This window comes from Dermacentor albipictus, chromosome 3 (assembly GCF_038994185.2).
Source record: "Dermacentor albipictus isolate Rhodes 1998 colony chromosome 3, USDA_Dalb.pri_finalv2, whole genome shotgun sequence".
NCBI lineage: Eukaryota > Metazoa > Arthropoda > Arachnida > Ixodida > Ixodidae > Dermacentor > Dermacentor albipictus.
Window position 1 is genome coordinate 112875361 of NC_091823.1, and position 24442 is coordinate 112899802.

At 41.9% G+C, this 24442-nt stretch overlaps 1 protein-coding gene across 1 annotated transcript in view; it reads left to right on the forward strand.

The window, feature by feature from the left end:
• Positions 1 to 23423: 23423 nt before the first annotated feature.
• LOC135908489 (uncharacterized) overlaps positions 23424 to 24442 on the forward strand; it is a 28342-nt gene continuing 27323 nt past the window's right edge. The window contains exon 1 of the mRNA XM_065440294.2: positions 23424 to 23437. The gene's annotated coding sequence lies outside the window, so the exon portion shown is untranslated. The remainder of the gene's footprint in view (positions 23438 to 24442) is intronic.

Sequence of the window (24442 nt, forward strand, 5' to 3'; positions counted from 1 at the left end):
AATTTACTCTCTCTCTCTCTCAATGCACTTGGCTCCAAGATTGGGATTGTTTCAACAGAGTTAAGAAACAAAGGTGCAGTTAAGAAACAAAGGACATGATAGATAGATTATGGGGTTTTACGTGCCAAAACCACTTTCTGATTATGAGGCACGCCGTAGTGGGGGACTCCGGAAATTTGGACCACCTGGGGTTCTTTAACGTGCACCTAAATCTAAGTACACGGGTGTTTTCGCATTTCGCCCCCATCGAAATGCGGCTGCCGTGGCCGGGATTCGATCCCGCGACCTCGTGCTTAGCAGCCCAACACGAAACAAAGGACATAAATAACCGGTCCACCTTTTGGAGACTTCAGGAAGGCCCGTTACACCAGTCATCACTTGTATCTGGGGTCAGCAATATGAAGACAATGTCCACTATCTGAAGTGCTCAGCTCCTGTATTTGCAGCGGATGTTCGCCATCTATTTTGGACATGCCTAGGGACAAAGTCCACGAAAGCGTACTTAGGGGTGTGAAGTTTAGAAGCAACCAACCTGAAGTCTACGAACAATGGCTCATTGACAATACATTTCATGTTGCTGTTGCAGTATCTGCATGAAATTGGCCTCCATGCTTATGCATAACTTTATACAGACTATAAGCCGCATGGAAATCCAGGAAAATTAAAGAAAAATTTACTTCTCGAATCATTCAATTCAATTTATTTTTCATTGATAATAATTTGTACAAAGGAACTACTGGGCCAGTAGCCAAAGGCTAGTGTAGGCCCACAGTCATATATGTACTAGCAGCTACAATGTCATGCGCTTATCTAGTTTTTAATGATACAACCTAATACAGTTAGGTGGATACATACAATTAAAGCCATTAAAAAAGAAAACAGTGCATATCAATCACTAGTAATAAAACAGAACTGTTAGGAGAATACATGCACATACACACACACACAAAAAAGAAATAGCATATTATACGTAGAAGTAACATATTTGCAAGGGTCTGTGCTGAAGTGTTTAGGCTATGACAGCATACAGTCAATAGCTGTCAATAATCATGACAGCATAGAGTCAATAGCTGTCAGACCATCTCACAGAAAAGACTAAAGAGTGCTTTCCTGCCGTCCTTAGTTGACGCAAGGATGTCAAAAGACTGCAATACTAAGACTGCAGCATGCTATAAAGAGGAATGAAAAAAGAATGGAAGAAAGAAAGGTAGGAAGCCCTCCGAGCAATTCTTCACACTTAAAAACTGACTGCTCTCCATACTCAGTCTGCTTCATTCAGATGAATCGGTAGCTGATGGTGATGGTTACTGGAAATTTTTTTTTTTTAAAAAAAGGTTGTACAGTACCAGAAAAATTTCACAAGATAAACACAGGTGTAAAGGAACGACTTCAAGTGATTGTTTACTTTAGCATGATTTTTCTCTTTTTATTTGTTTTTTTGTCTCTCTTTGTACTGGTAGCTGTATTTGCAATATTTGCTAAAGCACCTTTTTAAAGCTAGTAAGCTGTAATGGTAGCTACAACTTTCTGCATCCTGCAGCCTCTGTGTTAATAACGGCTTGAAGGCCACTTGTCAAGTCTTCTATGGCTTTTCGCCAACAACCCTAAACATTGACATGGTTTTTGTGCCGTGTGTTAGAATAAATGTCAGTTGTTAAGCACTAACACGTGTTATAGACAAATTGTTCAACAGTGGATTTAAAGACTTTAAATGGTGGCTCGAGGAGGCTTCGCTTGTTTTCTTACTGCCGATCAATTAAGGTCTCCATCTTCATAGGATCCCTTTAGTTAGTGCAGATTTGGTAACGAATTGGAATGCTAGTAACCTTGACACAAACTATCCTTTAGAGGCTATTTCACTGCATAAGATAAACCTCAAGACAATTATGCTAGAACCAGGCTTTATAAAAGGTCCCTTAGTTAAAACGAGCACAGAATAAAAAAAAAAAGTTTACACAAGCCACTGAAAGGCCTGTCATATCCTTTCCAGAGTCAACATTGTGAGTATACTGGGTGTCCAATCTAACATGGAGCAAGTTAAGAAAAGAAAAAGAATTAATCCTTCTGAGCAGATGAAATTAACTCACTGTTGTTAGCAACCTAAACAAGCCTCCGATATTTTAGTGCGCTTCTTAATTAAGCAATTAGTACTGATTAATTAACAAACAAATTCTTAACTGAATAGCCACAATGTCAAATGAATACAAGGTTTATATAGCAGACTTGATAACACCATTTTTAGTTGTTTGCAGCACATTTGCATAACTCCTTTTACCATGCTATAGTGGTTACAATATATTTTAGAAGCCGTCACTGCTTACGGTTCGCTTGTTACAAAGGCTTTCTTTAAACATGGGAAAGAGGGGCTGTGTAAAGGTAGCATGTTGTAAACAATCAAAACTGATGTACTCAAAAGTGCTCTACAAAACTTGTACTGACATTGTGGCCATAAAGTTAATAATAAAATGTGAGACAGTATATTACTACTGATTACTTAACATGTTCACTGTGGCAGAACTTTTTGAAATCTCAATTCCTGTGCGTCCAGACCACTGATGGATCATTAGGATTCATCACCATAATTATCAGCTTGTTTTATGTCCATTGTAGGACGAAGGTCTCTCCCTGCGATCTCCAATTACCTCTGTCCTGCGCCAACCGATTCCAACTAGCACCTGCAAATTTCCCAATTTCATCACTCCACCTAGTCTTCTGCCGTCCTTGACTGCGTTTCCCTTCCCTTGGTACCCATTCTGTAACCCTAATGGTCCAACGGTTATCTAACCGGTGCATTACATGATCTGCCCAGCTCCATTTTTTTTTTTCTTGATGTCAATTAGAATATTGTCTATACCCGTTTGCACTCTGATCTAAACCGCTCTCTTTCTGTCTCTTAATGTTATGCCTTGCAATCTTCGTTCCATCATTCCTAGCGCAGTTCTTAACTTGTTCTCAAGCTTCTTTGTCAGTCTCCAAGTCCCTGCCCCATATGTCAGCATTGGTAAAATGCACTGACTGTACACTTTCCTTTTCAATGATAATGGTAAGCTTCCAGTCAGGAGCTGACAATGTCTGCAGTATGCGATTCAACCCATTTTTATTCTTCTATGAATTTGCTTCTCATGATCAGCGTTCCCTGTGATTAATTGACCTAGGTAAACTTACTCCTTCACAGACTCTAGAGGCTGACTGGCAATCTTGAACTCTTGTTCTCTTGCCCGGCTATTCATCATTATCTTTGTCTTCTGCAAGTTAATCTTCAACCCCACTCTTACACTCCCTCTCTTTAGGTACTCAATCATTTGGTGTAACTCGTCTGCATTGTTGCTCAATAGAACAATGTCATCGGCGAACCGAAGGTTGTTGAGATATTTGCCGTCGATCCTTACTCCTGAGCCTTCCCAGTTTAATAGCTTGAACACTTCTTCCAAGCATGCAGTGAATAGCATTGGAGAAATTGTCTCTCCCTGTCTGACCCCTTTTTTTATAGGTATCTTTCTGCTTTTCTTGTGTAGAATTAAGGCAGCTGTAGAAACTCTGTAGATATTTTCCAAGCTATTTACGTAAGTGGTTTGTACTCCTTGATTACGTAACGTCTCTATGACTGCTGGTATCTCTACTGAATCAACTGCCTTTCGTAATCTATGAAAGCCATGTAGAGAGGCTTTTTGTACTCTGCGGATTTCTCAACCTGATTAATGACATGGATGTGGTCCATAGTAGAGTATCCGTTCCTGAAGCCTTCCTGTTTTCTTGGTTGACTAAAGTAAAGTGTTACCCTTTTTCTATTGGGGCTATTCAGGCAAATATTTTATATATTATTGGGAGTAAGCTAATGGGCCTACAATTTTTCAATTCTTTAACGACTCCCTTTTTATGGATTAGTATAATGTTTGCATCCTTCCAGTTTTCTAGGACCCTTGCAGTCGATAGACACTTCGCATAAAGAGCCGCCAATTTTCCAAGCATTAAGTCTCCTCCATCATTGACTAAATCGACTGTTATTCCATCTTCTCCTGTTGCTCTTCCTCATTTCATGCCTTTCAAAGCCCTTCTGACCTCATCGCTAGTTATAAGAAGAGTTTCTGTATCCTGTTCATTACTGTTTCTAACGGAGGTATCCTGACTCGTCTGGGTACTGTCAGGCGAGTATAGAATACTTCCACTTCTTTTACTACTATATTTTCGAGATTGCTGATGATATTACTCTGCTTATCTTTCAGTGCATACATCTTGGTTTGTCCTACACCGTTTTTTTTTTCCCCACCGATTTCAGGATGCATCCATATTTTACGGCTCCTTCACTCTCTCACACTATACTTTCAAATATCACTTATTTTCGCCTTGTTGATCAGGTATGACAGTTCCACGAATTCTATCTTATCTCTTGAGTAGGACACTTTTATTCTTTTGTCGTTTCTTTATTAGGTTCTTTGTTACTTGGGAGAGCTTGCCTACTGGTTGCCTTGGTGCCTTGCTTCCCACTTCAATTGCTGCCTCTGAAGCCAGTCTAGTTATAATTTCATTCATTAGCTCCATGTCATCATCATCTCACTGTTCTAAAGCTGCATATTTATTTGCAAGTACAAACCTGAATTTATCTGCTTCTTTTGCCCTTATTGCCTCTAGGTTGACCTGTTTCTTCTTGACCAATTTTGCTCTTTCTCTCTTCAAATTGAGGTGAATCCTAGCGCTCAGTAACCTATGATCACTGCATTTTACCCTACCTATAATTTCTACATCCTGCACTATGCTAGGATCAGCAGAAAGTAAGTCAATTTTATTTCTTGTTTCACCATTAGGGCCTTTTCAGGTGCACTTTCTGTTGCTACGCTTCCTGAAAAAGGTGTTCATTATTCGAAGCTTATTCCTTTCTGCGAATTTTACCACCATCTCTCCTCTAGCGTTCCTATAATCAACACCGTAGTTGCCAATTGCTTGTTCACCAGCCTGCTTTTTCCCCACTTCTGCACTGAAGTCGCCATTACTACAATATACTGAGTATGAACTTTTCTCATCGCTAATTCAACATATTCATAAAACTGATCTACTTCCTCATCCTCGTGACTGCATGTTGGAGCGTAGGCTTGTATTACCGTTAACCTATACCTCTTATTAAGTTTCACTACGACTACAGCTACCCTCTCATTCTCTCATTAACGCTGTAGAATTCATCAATGTTGCCTGCTATATCCTTATGGATTAGGAATCCTACCCCGTATTGTTTCTTCTCTGGCAGACTTCCAGTGGCGTAGCTGGGTCACCTGGCACCTGGGGCCCTTAGCTCTTCTGTCACCCCCTTCCCCCCGGGTGTAGTCGAGGAAGGCGAGGATATCGACAATTTTCGGGTGTCTTCAGACGTATATGACACCCTCCCCCCCCCCTTTGCTGGCCCCGTGCACCCGGGGCCCGCGGCCCCCCGGCCCCCCCTGTTGCTACGCCACTGCAGACTTCTATAGCAGAGGACATGGCCGTTGTTCAGCTATGCACAAGCCTCACCAGTTCTTCTAATCTCACTAAGGCCAATGATACCCCAAACAATGTCTGATAGTTCCTCAATGAGTCCTGCTAAGCTAGTCTCACTCGACAGAGTTCGGCAATTAAAGGTCGACAGGGTCAGCTCCCACTAGCGGCCTGTGCTCCTTTAAACTTCTTTTGGTGCAGATTGGTGGCACCATGACATGTCAAATCAGAAGCAACAAGAATTTTCCCTCTCCATTGATTTATTAGTTGATTTACTGATTTATTACTTCTAGAAAAGATGTTGCTTGCGCACTGCGGGAAATCCCTGCACAGCTGCAAAGTGGGAATAACTGCTGTGACCAACCCGTTGCCCACTTCAGACCACATGTGTTAATAAGAACACAAGAAATATTGCCGGCTTCTTCAAAAGCTTGCTAACAACACACAGTCGGTTTCATCCACACAAAGGTTTTGCACCAGGCTACCTGTCTAGGCGACTGTGCTCCAGGGGATACAGATGAAGGTGTTGCAAAGAATTACGCAGACATTTTGGCGCATTACAGACTAGGAAGGAAGATCTACCCTCCCCTAAACCACAAGCTATCTACAGAAGATGCAGTCCCCCTTAGACAACTACAAACACTTTCCTGTATGAAACATTACGTCACGCCAACCAACCAACCAACCATGACTAAAAGAGTAAGACCTGTCAGCTGCCAAACACTCTCGATCATATGGTAACGTGGGCAAAACACAGACACACCCCATTTCCCAAGCAACCACGGATCAACGGGAGGACCAGCTGACCAGCTCATGCCCCGAGGATCAGTCTCGACGGTGGACAGGGCCAAACTGGCAGCGAGGGGCTGTGGAATCCTGGATTGTGGAGGCCAACCACCTGGGGACAACCAAACTTTATTCTGCTCATTTTCAATAAAATTTATTCTTTCTCCTCCATCATATCAGCTGGGACACCTGGCATTTGTCACCAAAAGAACATGTTTGAATACTACCTTAAAATTAATGTTGGGAAATACGTAAATTTTTGGTAAATTATGAAAACATACTTCTATACCAAAGAGTCAAGTTGACAAGTGAGGAAACATGCCGCAGTATTTAGTAAGATTGTAGATGCAGGTGATGACAAAGCAAAACTACGGAACTGACAGAAAGAAAAAGAGAATTTAATGGGTGCCGCACATGTATACACCTTTCACAATTGAAGAATATCCCCTTGCGTCCGAATATACAAACTTGCGCACGCCCCTTGGTTATGCCATTTTTGCCCAATGGTGGCAAAGGGAAGAAAAACAAAAACAAAAAGAAAACACGGACATTAAGCTTCAGGTAAATTGAACCCTCTGTATATTGAATATGGCACTATTTCACTTCAGTGTGCTCAGCATCGCTACACAGCAGCACTTCACTAAAAGCACTACCATGTTTCAAGGAATGTCCAGCATAGTGCACTCCATCAGCAATGGTGAAGGAATAATTTTCCTTTCTGGTAATGCCTGTAGCCAATAATGAACCCATGCATGTGCTTTGTGCCAGCAATTGAACTCTTAGAAAAATATTGCAACATGCATGACTGCAATAAACCTACCTACATTTAATTACTCTATTACACACAAAACATCCTCCTACAAACCTTAACTTTCTTTCAGTAGAGACTGCAATGCCTTGGAATAAAATTACTTAACTGACACGTTTATCGAAAGTCTATCAAAGTTCTTTACTGAAGAAGATATATTTCTGTAGCAGCTACTTCAATCAGACTAGCTTTTACACTGACATCCTTGCTCTCTTGAAGGAATCAAAGGATGCTAAGCAAAACTGGAGCTATGATTGCAGCTTGACAGCCTCTTGATATTGATATCATGAAATGATAGCACATCTGCAGGGCATCATATCACACCCACACTGCAATGAACATGAGAACACACGAACGAAAGGATTGAACCCCTAATAGAGCTCAGGGAGGTAAATGACCAGAAAATTGGTATAATCTCTCTAGCCACAGAACTTAGGGTATCATCTTAGGAGAGTAAAATAACAAGGCACCCTGAGGAGATATTAAAAATGTGATTATGACTGGCATATACACATCCTGAGAACAGTTTATGCAGGCACGAAAGAAAAGCTCAGAATGTTGAAGACATATGTTATACTCATAATACAGGGTGTTTTCTTTTACCTGCACCATTTTATAAAAAATTGCCCATGGCAGACAGCACAATTCTAACCCTTGAACTGAATCGCTCCATGAGGCGGCCACTACTTCTAAGAGAAATCAAAATGCTTGAACGAATAATTAACACAATTACAATAATTATCTTTTTAATTACTTATTTTACAGCACATATTACAATTTACGAATTGTAGCCTGTGAATTTACAAGGTGTATCTACTTGGAACAAATTCTCAGGACTAAGCCACTTTCAGGATATTAGGAAAAAAGTGTCCGATGAAATGCATCACCATTCCAGTAACTTTTGTGACTCAATGCATAAAACAGCATTTTCATAAAAAAGTAAGTGGAACAACAGTGCATTTTTACCGTAAGTTTGATAGCACATGTCTTGAAACCAGTGCTTGTCAGAGAATTCGTTCTAAGAAGCCAGAATTTGTTCTCAGTTGATATGCCTTGCATACTCACTAGCTACAATTCATAGATTGAAGTATGCGCCGTAAATAATTAAAACAATAATCAGCATAAATTTAATTTTCTTTAATTTAGTGCAGCTAGAAAAGTAAAGAACACCCTGTATGTATTCATAATAGGACAAGCAATTTGTTAACAACGATAAATATAATGTCATAACTGCCAACCTGCGAACTCTAAAATTTATAAAATCTTTATGGCAACAACATAAGGGAAAGGGGGGGTGGGGGTGAATAGCAAACATATTTTATTTACGATAACTTTAGTGATAACTGTAATGGTATTCACTCCCTTGGTAGTTTTGATGTCTGCCAGTGTCCGCCTCCACCCGTTGCTAGAATCCCAAAATGCTCTGCGAGAAAATTACAAAGCAAGAAAAATTACCGTGCTGCAAAGATTCGAACTTACGGCCAACAGATACGCAGTCTAGGAGTCTACCTCTCAGCCACTTTGCTTTATTTCTTCTCTTTCATGGTATTTATCAGTGTGCACAGTCTCATGAACAAGCACCGTCCTCTTATAAAGAAGCTCTTGACACTCATAAATACAGACACTTTGACACAATGATGCAATCACCACATATGCAAACCAGTGACATTCATTGTAACAGGCACTAAGCACATACGGCAAGGGCCACCATAACAGATGCTGTTCACATATCCAGGGTGTTCTTCAAGAGGATGTTTGCTTTTCATTAGAAGGTTGTTAAGGATAAGCACCTAAACAAGATGTGGTAACCAGTCTGGTATAATGTTACATTCATCATAAACATGTTTTAGATGGATATATCATTAGAAGCCAACAAACACTGACACCAAGGACAACACAGGTGAAATTACTTGTGCTTAATAAATGAAATAAAGAAATGATGAATTAATGGAAATTAAAGTGGACGAAAAAACTTGCCACAGGTGGGGAACAATGCCACAACCTTCGCATATTGAGTGCGATGCTCTACCAATTCAGCTACCGCAGTGCCATACACTTTCTTGGGTATTTGTGTTTCCTAGTAAAACCCTGGGAGTGTTAGCCAGCGCCACGACTCACAGACCTTGGCGGCAGATGTGGAACATCCTTTCTTCCGCAGGCATCATGCGAATGCAATCATGTACCATCAAGTACCAGAAAATTCGATGTCACGAAGGCGTGTGGGGAGCTACAATGCCCCCAAGTTTTATGGATGTGCTCGTTGCATTTTTACCTGTGTGTGGAATTTTTAGCGCCAATCTCCCCTCAGCAGTTATGGTTAACACGATCCGGAATGAGGTAGAGATGCACCACGAGTGGGGCTGCAATATTATGTGCATGGGAGAAAGGATTGCCTCCATGACAACTCCCCCCACCCCCACTCAGACCGCCACTAGCCCTCACTTTTCTTTCACATTCAAGCTTACCCTTTCATCCACATTGCTCTTTTGGAGCCCACTTCCTGAATCTTTCTGTTTCGTGGGAAAGGGAGAAGGGGCGATCTCGCCAACAGCTGCCATGATTGGCTAACATCCACTCAAAATCAGCACACTGGATAGAGCTGGCATCTGTGCCTTCTTCGTGTCACATTTACAGTTGTGGAAGTGGTCCTAAATTCAGTTTTATTGTTCTACATGTAATGACAATGACTGAGCATGTCTGCTTCGTCTTCAATAATCTTTTAGTGCTCTGCTTCTTATGTTTACTAAGTGATATAAACATCGTCTTGTTTTCTTCAAGGATAGTGTGGCGCTTACTGATGGGAAGCCGAAATATAAATTTGAAGAAAGTCAAGCAAATCCAGAAAGAAACTAAAGGGTTGTTTCAAAAAAGACTACAGTGGCTAAGCTTGGATGGGTAAGAGGAGGAGTAAAAGTCGAGTCTCTACGATTCACCATAGAGAGGCAGAATTTCACAAACAAACATGACCCTCACTTCTCGAAAGGAGATTGCAAACTTGCACCTGCGTGTGTTTACTTTAACACCACACGAAACAGCCTAAGGCTTGCTGCACAGCACACTTCATCAGCTATCACATCACTGCTTCGCATAACGAGTGAAACAATAATTTTGACTTTATACTTGGTAGAAGAGGTAGATTGAAGGAGCAGCAGCAAACTTGAACAGTAGATACTCAGAATCAACACATTGTTCTTGGACAACCTTTTCAATGATTCTGCTTTTGCCAACTTCACTCACTTGAGAAACTTGTCTAAATTAACTCACTCAACGTAAGTACCCCTCTAGTACATAAGGCATCTCATGCTGCCACAAGGTGGTGGCCTGGGTACCGTTCCAATTTCCTTTCTGCAAGCATTTTTGAATAAACATGTGCAATGGTTGGTTTCAAACCCTGGCTCCTTGCACAAAAGCCCTATGCTCTATTAGACAAAGATGCATGCCACCCTCTCCTCCGTCTTTAAGAAGGTTAAATAAATTTGTGCAAGCTAGCGCTTGAGATGCTGCAGCAATTTCCTTATAAAAAGTGAGCACACACATCTTCCTGAGAGCGATGGAGAAGGAAGTTACAGGACGCATGCATCCTAGAAATTATGCTCAAATATGCGAGAAGCTTTATTTCGTTTACAATACTACGAACATTTGTAAAGCGACCTGCTTCATGGCTAATCTTCTGTAGCGGGCATGAGCCATTCTTTGGCGACAACAAAATATTTGTTGAGTTTCTCATCATACTGTTGTGCTGTGGCACGTTTCTGCGCGGTCAAGCAGACTGTAACTTGCGATTGAAGACGTTTTATTGCTGACTAAAAGTACTGCATTCTCTGCAATGTCCACCATGGTCGCTGAGTAGCAAGTTCGTTGCTGCAATCTACAGCACGTCTCTTGTCATAATGAGCAAGCTATCGCTTACTAAGACATCACTGCTGGGATTTTTTTTTCTTACTTTGTTCTACATTTCCAACCCTTTTATATACAGTCCTATACAAAGTACCATGATGGAAACACATTTGTTAGACTCCATGTGCCAGACATGAAGCCTCCAAAATTCTAGCTCATTGATATGAAATTTAAAGGGAACTACTATCAGCACATATCTCTTCATCAATGAATGAAGTGGCTTCTAATAATTAGTTGCTCTTACAATGTGACAATAATAAATGCGTGACAAAACTAACATTACTTTAACTGAAATGGGCAAACGAGGTTAAGTGCGATTGGGTATACATCCTGTTACATCAGTTACATCATGGCATTTTCAGGGTACCAAGCTTATACAGCTGGTTGACTTTAAACAGCAACAAAAACATATAAAAAAAGTACGGCAATGGACTGTCATCACATTTTTCTTTACTTAAAATACAAAAAAAAAACAGTGCCGAGTTAAAGCTCCAGCTGACAAGATTTGCATTCTTTTTCTTCACTTCTGCTGACGTTCTATGGTTTTCCATTCCGTATTTTTTTCATATTCATGCACAAATTAAACAATGAGGCTTTTACACTAAAAATATGGAGGTTAGTGATTACATTAAAGCTTATTAAGGTTTTATTTTGACATTATTGTTTGTCTTGACTTTTACTACGTAAACTTTGTCTTTAGCGAGTAAATAATTTCGAACTAAGCAATCACAAAATAGGCTTGGGACATCCCCATACTCTTTCTTTCAGTTTCCATTCACAGAATGCCTGTGAGTGCACTCTGACAAATTGCAGAATGAATCTACAAATTGATTTGTCACACAAACACCAGTGATAAAACGGCTACTTAAATGACTTTTTCCCAAATGTCTTGCATACAAGCTGAGGCACTGTATTAAGAACAAAGAAAATTTAGTGAAAAGGAGCGCCTGCCATTTGTTGCTTTTAAGTTTCATGTCGCATTTTATAAACATTCTAACTGTGCGAACTGCTCATTAACTCACCTCTTACTATGAGGGGCTAAAATTTTACTAATGGCCATAAGAAGCCAATAGAAATGATGCCAAGGAAAGGGAATAAACTGTTGCTAAACTGTATAATCAAATATGAAGAGTAAATCTACTAAACACTTCATGTTTTTGAAGAAAAGTATTATGGGAATGAAAGTGGAAGAAAAGAAACCTCTGCCACTGGTGGTATTGGCTAGGGCCTCTCGTCTCCTCGTCTCTTGTACAGCTGCATCCAATCAGCAGCGGCTGAAATGGACAGTGCACTAGGTGGACTCTTACAGAATACCACCCCCCTGATTCAGCTACACTAGTGGATGTCAAGGAAGGCAAATGCTAGAGGTGCACAAACATCTGAAAATTTCAAATACAAATTGAATAATCCTTGCTATTACATTTGTAGTCAATAGAAGAATTCACTGTTTGATATTGTCAAACATTTGTTTCGGTTAATATATAAGTGATAACAAAACTTGTTGGAATTTCGACAAAGTGAGACCGATGAAAGTGGGGACTGCTCCGAATTATTCTGCTGCAGGAGAGCCGCAGTACTGTTGTGCAGAGGCACCATTTTCTGGGTGAGCGCACAGGGCAGATAATTTCTGCCCAATAATTTCTAGTCATACAATAAGAATGCTTTACTGTTAAGCAGGCCTATAGTATACGAATTTGTCTCGAAGTTGGGCAAATCAATTTGTTTGCCCAGTCTCACCATGTTTGCATCCCTACAAAACATTGTGTGGTGCTCTGGTATCGCACTCCTTCAGCAAAATCAGCGCACTACGTGATTTAGTGGCTCACTAGACCACTGAAAGCACTTATTTCTCATTCACAAGCACTTCAGCCGACCAGACATCTAGTTGTGAACAGCATTAGATGCATGTGTCAAGTAACATAAATAAGTCTCCTTTTACCAGACAGTATCCATGCAAACTTCATAGTTCAGTTTGTTTAGAAATAAAAAAAAAACATAAGATATTCGTTTCAATATTTCGAGGTCGTTTTTCTCTAACATGTGTATTTAATAAAGGAACTTCGCTGTTTGAAAACCCCTAGTCAGTATCCAAGAAAGTTGATTGAGGGACAGCTGTTGCTAAATTGCAACCTCCACACTGCACACATCATGTGGAGGTTGCAGGTCTGGCTTTCACTGGAGCAAAGCTTTCTTACGCTTTCACTGCCCTTTTCTTTTGTTAGACATGCCAAATTAACAGCAAATTTAACAATCAATTTTAATTCATTAAGACACTTGAATCAAAACATTCATCTTTCCCTATACTTTCCCTGATTTCATTAATTGTTTGCTTATTATGGCTCTTGTTAAGTCATCAATAAGGCTGTTTCTGTTGGGAGCTGCATATGGCTGATCTCACAGAACAGTTTGAAAGAGTTCATAATAGGGCGGCTAGGTTTTTTTCTTATTATAGTAGAAAATTAAATGACAAAAAGTAAAATTAAATTATCGTGGCAAGCATTAAAAGACCGGTGAAAAAATCTCACATTGAAATTTCTTCACGCAATTTTTTATTCTAAAACAGGAATTTAGAGAGAAAGATTTTTAAGCTGCCTACTTAATTTTGATGAAACGCGACCATGCACTGAAAGTCTGCGAGTTCTCTTTCAGGAGTGACGTCTTCCGGTATTTTTTTTTTTTTTTTGCTCGATCTATAACAGAATGAAATGCCCTTTCACCTGACAGAGTGTGATATTGAAAACAATGATGCGTTTTATCATGCTTTATGTATGTGATCACTTGTTTCTTCCTTTACGATGTAACCCCCTGCTGTAATGTCCGCATTGACGATGCAGGTATGAAACAAACAAACAATAAATAAATAAATAACATCATGTTTGTGTTGTAGTGGTCTACAGATGAGGTCAAAATTTACTTTTACAATATAATTTTTTTCTGTGGCTGAAAAAGAATTTAATACCGGTGGAAACAGTTAATGGGCATAGAGTGGTGAAAGCTTTGTTTGCATCAACGGCAGTCGGTTTGGTTAGCAGAGGGAACAGTAAAACTCTTTACATGAATACATTCCACTGGCGCCTTGCAAAATGTTATGCAGTAAATGTTTTTCAGAACAAATTGTCCTTGAAGCATGCTATGAAATGACGTACCTTTATTTTTTTTCTTTGACTGCCTCATTATGTACTTAGGCCTGAAAGTGAGCCGAAATGCAAATATGTCATGCTTTTCGTTCGTTTAGAGGAATGTCATTTCTCTATTATAAAATCACCTTTCACAGTTAGTATGCACTGCAACAAAGTGTTTACCACTACAATATTTTTTTTTCTTTCCAAAAATTTTCAGATATGTTGATTTTTGTAATTTCGTTTTATGGTAGAATGCAACAACTCTGGAAACTGAATGAACTTTTCCGATTAGAAAATGCCATGGTTTTCAAGTTACAGAACATAAATGTACAAAAACATAAAGACATGTTTGTGCACCACCTACTTTAAGCGTAATGTTTAAGCTTAAAACAGTGCACATGGCTTCATAAGTTTGTATGTCTTTTTTAGTACCAAAATGTTCTAAGTTTACAATGTTCATGCAAGTAAAGATTCATGAATTTTTCCGAAATAATCGGAGGTAATTGGTACAATTTGCAGTAAGCTTGACATGATGCGACTGAACAGTATTTTGTGAGATAATTTATTTCTATACATTACACCCGTCACATCAATGGCACCTTCGGCATTCTAATGTTTGGCATACAACTGTTCACTTTTCCAGATTTTTTTTGCAACCCTTTTCATGCAACCCTTTTCATTAAGCAATACTTCCTGAAACCTTGTCACCCCAATTTTCTCCCTCTTTCTTTCTTCCTTTTTTAGGTGGGCTACCTGCCTTACAGCACAGTAAAGAAAAGCAAAAAAACTTAATGTGAAGTGCGTGAAGCGGAACCTCCATGAAGGTAAGAAAGACGACGACCGAGACTTTGGGTGCGAGAAGAGAAGAGAAAGTTCATTAAAATGGTGGACTAAGCAGACCCGTCTCACTCTTATTTCCTTACATTTTTGGCGCAGCTGTTACAAAGTGAAGCTGATGTGGGTCCAGATTGGAACTGGCTGACACCATAATGGATGCGGATACGTCCAAAGTTACCGGATCGACGGTGAAGAGCAAGTCAGCTTGAAACATGGAGCTAGCTCAACGGAGTTCCTTATACCTGGGTCACGAAAAGAAAAGAAATGACCATACCTGTGTACTCCAATGTGCCATTTGAACCTGTGCACCCAGACTTTGCTGAGCTTAAGAAAGGGAAAAGAGTGCATAAGACGCAAGCTTTTCTGGCTGCTATTGACCAATGTACACGAATGGCAGCTGTGATACCAGGAAACGAAGACTCCAATACTGCTATTTCGCTTATGCAACAGGAAATGTTTAAGAATAGTAGAGTCATTGTGACCGAGAACGCAAGGGCATAGTCGAAAGCGGGGAGAGGGGTGCTTATGGGGCTTCAGTCGCCCCCCCTCTCAGCACATCGAATTTTTTTCGTGCTGTCATGCACTGTCGACCAAAGGAACCCCCGGTGCCGTAAATCATTCTGCATTTTGTCTGGACTGTCTATTTCAGCGCAAACATCATGGATACATAGAGCAAGGAGCCCCATCCAAGCGCAAATTTTCAATGACTTGATTGCAAGGGGGCTCTTCGCAGCATCTCTCGGATTCCGCGAAATCTATGGAGGGCATGGATTTCAATTCCGAAATTTTATGGATATAAATTTCTGATAAACTTTTGATGCGAAAAGTGCAGTGACATTCCCAAACTCGTGCTTTAGATTTTCAATTCCGAAACATTGTGGGTGTAATGTTGTTATAAACACTTGAATCCAAAGGTGCATTGACTTTTCTAAAGTCGTACATTGGACCATGCTACGAGACAAGCCAAATTAACAGACTATCAGACAACTTGACGAAGCACGCAGCGAGTTCCGATGAGACAAAGCATTGTGGTGGCTTCTTTGTGCCATCATGTCACAGAAAAGAACATCAATTTTTTTTTTTACCTGCGCCAAAGCATCCATGTTAAGACTCTAAAGCCAGCAAGGGTAACCACGTTCTTATTTTTCTACTTTGACTTTTATTCATGAGGACACATTGAGCCTCTTCAATTTTCTTGTTCCCGCTGCCCCCGGGCTGCTGGAGCCAGCCAAAGTGCATGCGTTTTTCTCGTGTTGCCCCAACCACCGCGCGGCGCACTTCGGTGCGCGTTCGTTTTTCTCTAGCCGAGTGGATTTTCGCTTGGCAGTGTTTTGGACACTTTCTGGCTAGTAGACAAGAAAAAGAAACAATGGTCGCTTGCCGGCATCACTGTGGGACTCAATGTATTGCAACACATTCGCTTGAGCGCAACCTCTCCGGAAAGTCTTGTCTTGCCAGTGTAGGATACCGAGCAGTATGCGTATGCTTCTCTGTGGGCCAAGCGCCTTACGTTTTCATCAATCTTCCTTCGGTAGCCACATCACAGGTACCCAAAGTAGGCGCTCAATTGTGGCCAACATACTTTACATTTTTTTTTTATTTCATTTTGGTGCCCCCGTCCCACAAAAGAAAGATATTGTTGCGACGCAACGAATTATCGCATGGTGAAAGTTCGATTTTGTTACTTCTTTTTCGGACAGTATTGGCCCACGAGATGCTTCAGTTGCTGGATACTCGTATTATATTATTGTGAGAGCAATTATACAGACAATCCAGGCGCATTCCTGCCTTCGCTGGCACCCTCATGTTCCATATAATGACCTATGCAATAACATCAAGACCGCGCGCCGCATGCTGTATGTGCATGCTGTAAAACGTAGGGGGGTGATGGTGGCACGGGTGAGCCGACGATGGTGGGTCAGTCTTGTGTGCGCAAGGGAGAAAAACGGGGAGGAAGTGCGCCACCTTCCGTTGCGCGCAATACATCAGGGGGAGTGGAGAGAGGGGGGGGGGGAATTCATTGATCTGTGATTTTGCAACATGTTTATTTGCCTTGTTTGACACATTATATACAGTGACTTTTTCTTAGATACGTAGATATAGTGGAGACTTATACGTATATTTAAATACCTTGTTGCGATGTTTCGTGCACACGTGAAGTGAGCTTTGTTTCCAGTGAAACTTTATCAATCCCTTTGCCCTTTATCAATCTGTATTTTCGCATTTATATATTCCATTGTATCTTCGCATTTCTAATGCACGAGGCAAGCCAAACGAAACTGAGCCAACCCACCCCGCCCAATAATGGTTCAGTTCATTATCTGTGAGGCAAGCGCATAGCACATAGGAATCTCTCATTTACAATAGTGACATGCAGGTGTGAGCATAAATGTTCTTTAATGCTCTCATACAGTGCGTTGAACATGGTTGTGTGACGTAATGGATGCTCCAAAAGTTGAACAGCGTGGTGTCATCAGGTTTTTGACAGCTGAAGGTGTTTCCAAAAAAAAACATTAGTCGCCATGTGACTGCCGTGTACGTTGAACGTTGCATTTCATTGGCCACTGTGAAGCGTCGGAGGAAATGGTTCAAAGAAGGACATGAAAGTTGCAAAGACGATCCAAGACCGGGCCAAAGCCACCATGCAATCATCTCCGACACAACTGCTAAGGTTGATGAGCTGATTAGACAAGAACGCCGGATAAGCATAGATGAACTGGCAGAGCGTGTAAACATCCGTCACAGTTTAGTTCACAACATAATTCATGAACATCTCGGTTGTTGGCTCTTGTGTGTGCAATGAATGCCCAACATTTTGAACCACTTTCAGAAGACGGAGAGGTTCGGCGCTGCCTTGACTCATCTGATCCAGTATCACAATGAGGATGACGACTTCTTGTCTCCAATTGTGACTGGGGACAAATCATGGTGCCACTACTAGGAGCCAGAAACACGATGGCAAAGCTTACAGTTGAAACATTCAAATTCACCCCACCAACAGCCCCAAAGAAAGCAAAGGCCGTCATTTCCACCGGAAAGGTGTCAACTTTTTTTCGATCATCAGGAGCAATTACTGATAGAATTTGCTAAATCTAGAGAGACTATCAATCGCTTCCAATATTATGAAACGCCGGGTTGCATGTTGCAATCAAGAACAAACGACATGGAAAATTGATGAATGGGGCCATCATGCTCCAAGACAATGCCAGTCCCCAAGTCGCTGATGTGGTTAACACAAAAGTGGCAAAGTTCAAGTGGGAAATGCTGCAACATCTGCCTTATAGCCCTACCCTGTTGCCTTGCGACTTTCACATTTTGGGGCAATTGAAAAAACAGCTCAAGGGAACCAGATTCGTGTCAGACGGTGACGTGAAAAAGTCCGTTACAGACTTTCTGAAGCAGCAACCCAAGAAGTTTTACGATATGGGAATCCCGCAACTCGTGAGTCATAGGGAAAAATGTCTAAATGCTCATGGAGACTACTTTTAAACAAAGTACCTCGTTTGTCATATATTCGTATTTCCTCACTGTCATTTGACTCGCCCTCATATATTTATATGTGCTCCTCGTTGCAACTATAATTTTCGTGCAATTACTCACAATACACGACCGGTGACAGCTGCTCCTGCGCAATACATTGGAACAAAGGACAGCGTCATTGAGATTTTCCCCTGGCAGTTGCATATGTACAAGAATGTAAACAAGGTTCTTGAATGACAATGTTTCATTAAACTATTTATCCCCAAATTGTTAATTTCATGGCCTTTACATTTTTCATGTCAGTGGCATGCACTTCCTTGCTGATTTCAAACTGATATAGTTCTAAAGTTTGTTTAATATTTTCCTTACTTGTTAAATAGGCAAGAAACACGCAAGCATTGACATCCATTATGTCGGGCATAATTTTTGGGACATTACATTATGTACATTCCTTTATGAAAAAATACACAGTTTACTTGCCTTGACAGTGTATAGCACCTAAGAATTCATTTGGAGCATCTTTAGCAATGGCAAATAATTCATGTATTTGATCCCTTGAGAAATTTTATAAGGAGGAGGCTGAGCTGCAACATGAGCCGAGACCCCCCCCCCCCGAATGAAATTTCTGGCTACGCCACTGCGACAACAGTCCAGCATTCAGAAGCGAAAGGCTAAGCTCTTGGGCAGAGGAAAAGGGGACCACCCTGCGACTCACTACACCATACCATCCTGAGGGTAACGCTCTGGCCAAGCGATTGATCCACGATTTAAAGATGTGCATAACATTATATGATACAGAGGCTAAGATGGTTCTCAGGGACACTACTGACATCTGTGTTTTGTTCTCAAGACTGGATGCCAAAACTCTGATTCCATGGCCAACATGAAAGAGCCAGTGTTCATTGTCAATATAATATCATGCAGCAAGCATGCATGTGATGCATGCATGACTACTCCAACCTGCTGGTCTAACACCGATCAAGATTTATTTGAACTTCCGCCAGATTTGCACTTGAGCCATCGGATATCATGCAGACCCACCATATCACAGAGATTTGGGCTGGCCTTTACATGACATTACATTTGCTGCTTCGGCAATACACAGCAATAAGCACATCCTACCAAGAAGAGTAGAGCACATGTTGCTAGCCTGCTCTTGAAACACCTATAATGGTAGTTGACAGATTATTTTGTGCACTATGACCACTGGCCAAAGTCACCAGCTGCTGTTATGGGATAATGCCTGACACTGCAACATGCTTGTCATACTTTGGAGGCCACTATGTGCTTTTTACATAATTATCCAAATGCGAGACTGACCACCTTTACTTCCAGCATGCATACCTTGCCTATCTTTTCTGCCTCTATAAGAAACACCCTTCTCTCGCTTTGTTTCTGTACCTTCATGCAGAATAAGCCTGACACCTCAGGCTAACCTCCTTGCTTCCGAAACTCTGTTTAGTCAAGAATGTGACATTTAGGATCATAGCAAGTTCATCGGTACTGCCCAAAGTCAGCGACAGATTAAGAATGCAGCAGAGGGAACAAGTAGACATGTGCCGGTCAATTACCTAATCTTAGTCACCTTCTAATTTCTAATCCTTTGTATCCATGACATGCAAGCATCTCCGCTATCTTAAGGTGTTTCCTTGTCATGAGGCTCTTCAAGCTCCTGGGGCAGCCTTTTGTTTTTCATGTGCGAGCAGTACCCACATCTACGAAGAAATCAGACAAGCCACTTGGCCTTTTCTGGTGCATCTTTGTTGCAGTGGTGTGCACCCCCACATGCAGTGGGATGAGAGTTTGCTAAAGGGGTCAAAGAAATGCCTCTACTTATCTTTTCTGAAATTACCTCTTAGTGCCTCGAGCTCTTTTCCTTCTCCCCATAGCCGGTGATTTTCGCTGCTTGTGTGTGGTGCATGACTGCGACACACTTAATAATCAACTGTTTATGTTGGTGGCATCTGTAGGGGAACTATTTCTAGAAGCACAGGCGACCAAATGGAATGCACATCACATTTCTGGGTGGAGGTGCCTCTCATGCATCCTTTACTTGTCACTGACTACAGGAAGTCCCTGTTGTCTTCTTGCATAAAAGAGCTTCACAACTACTATGTGTTGGACTGCACGCGAGACATTAGAAGTCAGTAAATGAACATATTATTGCGATTAGCAATTTTTTGATGGCTTACGCACTTCTCAGGGGCTGACTGTCTACCGTCTATGTCTCTAACCATTTTCCTGCCAACCTGGGTCATGGGTAGCGCATCAGGCTACTGCGATGAGGAAACGCGGTTCGAAACCAACCATCAGACCAACCTGGATCACTGAGTATGTGGCACTCTGTACCTATGTGCCACACTTCAATGCAACTTTGGAGTCTACGTGGGTCACTGGGGATGCGGCACTGGATATGTACCACTCCTCAATGAACCCCTTTGACGCCAACTTGGAGCACTGGGTAAGAGCCACATGCTCTTCAATGACAAAAATGGTCCTTTAAATTTCTCTAACGCTCGGCAGTAATGAATTCGTGCCGCACATGGTTCTTACGGCGATGCCTACATGTCGTGCAGCATGCTCAGAAGGAAACGCAAAAGAGGAGTGTGGCTGCATAAATGTTTTCGCACTGCCAATGCGGTATGCCGCTACATATACTCAATGTTAATTGCATTAGTGTCGACAGCCATCGTAATATGGGTTGTGTTTGGCTTGAGAACCTAGAAGCACAAGCTAAATACACTGAACTGCTCCAACTGCAACAGCAGCACAGTAACCACGAGAAACACTGATTTGCTTTATATGTGCACATCAGAGTGAAATACCTAAAACAAGTTATCATCATCTACGTTAAGTCAACAGCGAACAGAATAAATATTTAGAAACAGCAGGAAATGCTCTATTCCTTATAGCAGTCTGTGTTGGCTCCCCCACTTGTTCCTTTGTGTGACTATACAGCCAGCTATCCATGCAACGGTCTTCATGCAATTAAGACATATTAGCTTGTTCAGAAAACTTGGCACTTCTCGGGACATGCACGTGTTCAGCTGTGCAAGGAGTTAAGCTCACAGGGGCGGCGGCCGATACGACGGTCAACGCCATGTCGCGGAGCACAGCTTCGAAAGTAGCTACAATAGGCGCATGCGCACAGAACATTTGCTTTCTTAAGCATCGTATGCTGGGCTATTCTGTTAAGCTTCACATAGCCCCAGCTGCTCTTTGCTACAAACGAATAAACAGATGCGAAACACGGTTATAATGGTTACAATAAGCGGTAGCAGACGACAGATGCCCCGATAAACCTTTGGGGCTGCGCAGGGCTCATTGGAACATCGTAGCGGACGATGCTAGGAGACGCTCTGTGCGCATACGCCTACCTTCGTAACTTTCCCAGGTGCGCTCTGTGACAAGGCACTGGTCGTCGTGCCGGCCGACGTTCCTGCGATATCATCAAAATATTGGAGGGCTTAGAAAGATATCAAGCAGTGTGATCCTCCGAAGTGAGCGCTATAAGGGCAGCATGACATTCAGAACGTGCAAAGCCAACTAGTCCAACGCCCTGCGTTTTCTTTGGCGCGATCTCTCTTTGCTGGAACAACCAACACGAATGACAACAAAAACTGAAAAATGGTGAAAAGTAAACAAAACCCGCAGCACTACTCAGACTATATACCATCCCGACCCGACGGGCCTGCGTCAAACCTTAAACTTCAAAACAGAAAACTGCTTATGCTGAAGAAAGTAGACGAAGGAAGGCAGCGCGCGATTGAAACTTCCCTTGCAGTCATCTCCGTCGTCGCCCTAGAATTCGCAACACAGTAAGTGGTCAGGCAGTAGCAAATGCGGAGCACAGGTGGGTTTCGGCCGTTGGATGCTTCGATAGTTGTAAAATTGTAAAACAGTTGTTTCGTAAGTAACGTCAGTCACGTCAACATACTGATCCCGCCATCAAAAAGCTACTTATAGACAGATGTATTGGCTACACCATGGAGGAAGGTAAACGGTTCTTTACTCTATGGGAAAACCGGGCCATACAGTTGCAAACAACGACTTAGAGGATATACGAGCAGATAACTAGGCAAGGAAAGTAAATAATTTGTAGGAAGTAGCTGGAAATGGGAAGAAGTTAGATAGTTTGCACACACAAAAAAAGCAAAAAATATTCGTTGAAATTTGTACTTACACCGCACCACGCGAGATGGCAGAACAAACCTGCCTAACGCTAGCCACTTCTGCGACCTGCTGCTTGGCCACGTGCACGTAACCATATCACGTAAAGTTTGAATGGCAAAAACTATCACAAAAACAGCACCTTGGTATTCGTACCTTGGAGCACTTCGTACCAACACTACGCTTTCACACAAGCGTCCTCAGAAGAAACACGTGGGGGATGGGATGGGATGTTATGAGCGTCCCCTTTGGAACGGGGCGGTGGCTTGCGCCACCAAGCTCTTGCTACTATGCTGCCTAATATCCTACCTAGGTTAACCCATGAGAAAAAAAAAAAACACACTATGAACTACCACGTCCAAATTTTCTGATACCCTATTGCGAACTGTGCTTTTGTACGTCTCCGTCCTTTGTCGTTTCCCTACTTTTCTTCCACCAATCCTCCAATCGCCTCTTACTGATGTCTATTGCGGACCTGTTTGCTTTACCACTGCTCCCACTGAACCCAAGGGCTTCAAGGAGGCCAGTGGTGCCTAAATCGACCGCTGGATAGATGTCTTCACATTCTAATAAAATATGCTCCGTCGTTTCCCTAGCTTTACCGCAGCAAGCACATGCTTCTTCTTCCTTCTTATATCTCGCTTTATACGTGCGTGTTCTAAGGCATCCCGATCTCGCTTCGAAAAGTAATGAGCTTCCCTTTGAGTTATCATAAATGGTTTCTTTCCTAATTTCGTTTTTTCCCCTTAAGTAGTTACTCATGGCAGGTTTCTTTTCCATTGCCGCCACCCATGAGATTAATTCAGCCTCTCTGACTTTCCGCTTGACCTTCTTTGTTGCTGTGTTGCCCACCCCACAGGCCGCATACTTGCTGGTAAGCTTCCTAGTTCTTTTCCTCCACTGTGAATCAATGTTTTGCCTGTACAGATACCTGACCGACGTGTGCATGATGTGCGCTGCTCCAAGCGGAATTCTGAGCAAGCCGCTCGCTAGTGCTTGTTTCTCCGGTTTCTTCCGCGTAGTCGCTCTTAGTTGCCCTGTAGGTGTTTTGATGATGCGCTGGGCAATTGCCGGAAGGTTTGCATTCCAATTTATATGTAGATCTAACAACAACGAGTCAAGTTACTCAACTTGAGATAGATGTGTTTTAATGCAGAAAGGAACAATCCAGGAGAGACAGGTGAAATGCTATACCGGTGTGCGCGTGTCTAATTCCTGATTAGCTCAAGCAGGCTAAATTATGGTGGCTAACTAGGTTAGGATGGCTAACTAGATGACTGTCGCCGGCCCGTTTCGCAGGTGGTGCCATCATCATCATCAAGGTTGTACTCGAATTTAACTATGAAATATACATTAAGCTATACATTCTAACGAGAAAGATTTAAGTTACTCTTTAAAGAAGTAAGGTAAAGCGTCGCTTTGCTCATGACCTCCGATGCACCCACTGCCCGATCTCGGAGGCCAAGCTTCGCCGACGACGCCACCAGTCGCATGCGCGCTTTCATTAGGAAGGAAAATGCACACTTTTGTCCATTATCGGCTTTGCATAAAGTCAAAATGGGTGGCTACAGGGTACACTCTTTAGCTATAGGGGTGGCCGGGCTTAAGTAAATATGCAAGATGGCGAGCAGACACGTCGTTCGTTGCATTTGGGCTGCTTCTGGGGCGAGTTCCGAGCGTCTGCCTGTGCAAAGGCCGCGGTACTTTGCTGCATAAAGTGCCCAGCGAGCGAAGTGATCCGACAATGGTGTATGGTAAACAAACATACTAACAAATGACCAATTTAGGTATATATATCGGTACACATCCTGTCGTTACATAGTACATTTCTATATGCACAGCAGAATTAGGACATGGGCATATATATACTACGCTCCTG